At 55.5% G+C, this 2,165-nt stretch overlaps 1 protein-coding gene across 1 annotated transcript in view; it reads right to left on the bottom strand.

Annotated features, from left to right (window-relative positions):
* The window catches only part of FNDC3B (fibronectin type III domain containing 3B), a 359,396-nt gene extending 358,595 nt beyond the window's left edge, over positions 1 to 801 (bottom strand). The window contains exon 1 of the mRNA XM_010835255.1: positions 567 to 801. The gene's annotated coding sequence lies outside the window, so the exon portion shown is untranslated. The remainder of the gene's footprint in view (positions 1 to 566) is intronic.
* Between the last annotated feature and the right edge of the window lie 1,364 nt (positions 802 to 2,165).

Genomic DNA, 2,165 nt, shown 5'->3' with positions numbered 1-2,165 from the left:
TCGCACACCCGCCCTCCTCCCTCCACCATATGGAAATCTACAGCCTCAGAAAGTGACACGTCGAAGATTCCTCGGCCTCTCCGCCCGCCCTCCCCCTCCTGGGCAGCGTTCCTGCCGCGGAGATTCCGGGAGGGGGAGCGGATTCCTCGGACAAAATCTGCTGGGAAGGCTAGGGAGGGCGAGGGGGGAGGGAGAGCCCGGGAACCACTGCCCAGATTTTTTTTTCCCCATCAAGAAAGAATCTACCCGTTTCTCTCCCTCCTCCAAACCTTGGCCAGCTGTGTGGATGAGCGGGGGCCCGGAGACCAGTAAGACGCGGCCCCAAAGCGCAGGCCGGCACCCCCCACACCGGGCCCCCTGTTCCCGGGGTGCCCAGATCAGCGCAGGGCGCCCCAGCACTCTGGCGGCAAGTTTTCCTCGGGAAGCCCGGCGCTCCCGAAGCGCTCCGGGACAGGCACGCACTTTGGCAGACTCTGCGTCCGGACGGGGCTTTCCAGCGCGCCGAGAGCGGCGGCAGAGACTTGGGATCCCGGTCCCCTCCAGACTCCCGCTCCTGCATCCCTTACCTTCCCTGGGGCTGAAACGCGGGGCTCCGGGCGCGCCACACACCGGGTCTCCCACGCCTCCCCAGCCGACAGCCCCGAGAATCCCTGCCGCCCCTTCGCTGCTCCCGCCGCCGCCGCCGCCGTCCCCACCGCCGATCTCCTCCTCCTCCGGCCGCCGCCGCCGCTCAAATAACTACCAGGAGGGTTAGATGGGGGATTCCGCCATGTCAATGATGTCGGGACCACATGGGGATTTGGGGCCCGCCCACTGCCGTAATCTGCAGAGTATAACCGCCTCCACAAGCCCCGATTCGCAGGAACTGTGGGATCCTCCGTTTCGCTCTAGTCCTGCATAACTATCCAGAAACTCCTTTTAGTTCAGCTAGACTTTAAAGAAGTCTGAGGCTTAAGGGAACTAGCAACTCCTGAAAGGCGAGGAGTTCATGTTCTGCCAAGATCGCCAACACCGGTATAAATTTGGGGTTTGCTGTGTAATTATCAGAGTTAAGAATAAGACATTTTTTCATTTGCACATATATGAACTGTGAAGAAAGCTGAGCGCCGAAGAATTGATGCTTTTGAACTGTGGTGTTGGAGAAGACTCTTGAGAGTCCCTTGGACTGCAAGGAGATCCAGCCAGTCCATTCTAAAGAAGATCAGTCCTGGATGTTCTTTGGAAGGAATGATGCTAAAGCTGAAATTCCAGTACTATGGTCACCTCATGCGAAGAGTTGACTCATTGGAAAAGACTCTGATGGTGGGAGGGATTGGGGGCAGGAGGAGAAGGGAACGACAGAGGATGAGATGGCTGGATGGCATCACCGACTCGATGGACGTGAGTTTGAATGAACTCCGAGCGTTGGTGATGTACAGGGAGGCCTGGCGTGCTGCGGTTCATGGGGTCGTAAAGAGTCGGACACGACTGAGCGACTGAACTGAACTTTTTTAAAATCCCCACAACCTTGTGAGCTGTTCTGTCACCTCCTTTCTCTATTTCCCTCAGCACTTTGTTCATACCATTCACATAGCATTAAGAGATTTTATTATATTAATACCAAAGTTACAGTGTATGTTTCCCCTTCTCGGTGCCCAATATGCGCTCCTAAGAGCAGAGACTGTTCCTTACTCCTGTCTGTATTTCTGTATCAAACAGAGTATAATGCATAAGGCACAGTAGGACTCATTAGGTAACTGCTGTGTTTATACTCGGAGAAGGCAACGGCACCCCACTCCAGTACTGTTGCCTGGAAAATCCCATGGGTGGAGGAGCCTGGTAGGCTGCAGTCTATGGGGTTGCTAAGAGTCGGACACGACTGAGCGACTTCCCTTTCACTTTTCACTTTCATGCATTGGAGAAGGAAATGGCAACCCACTCCAGTGTTCTTGCCTGGAGAATCCCAGGGATGGGGGAGCCTGATGGGCTGCCGTCTATGGGGTCGCACAGAGTTGGATACGACTGAGCGACTTCCCTTTCACTTTTCACTTTCATGCTTTGGAGAAGGAAATGGCAACCCACTCCAGTGTTCTTGCCTGGAGAATCCCCGGGACGGGTAGGCTGCCGTCTATGGGGTCGCACAGAGTCGAACACAACTGAAGCGACTTAGCAGCAGCAGCAGCAGT

This window comes from Bison bison, unplaced genomic scaffold (assembly GCF_000754665.1).
Source record: "Bison bison bison isolate TAMUID 2011002044 unplaced genomic scaffold, Bison_UMD1.0 scf7180017864040, whole genome shotgun sequence".
NCBI lineage: Eukaryota > Metazoa > Chordata > Mammalia > Artiodactyla > Bovidae > Bison > Bison bison.
This window is presented reverse-complemented; position numbering and strand designations above follow the sequence as displayed.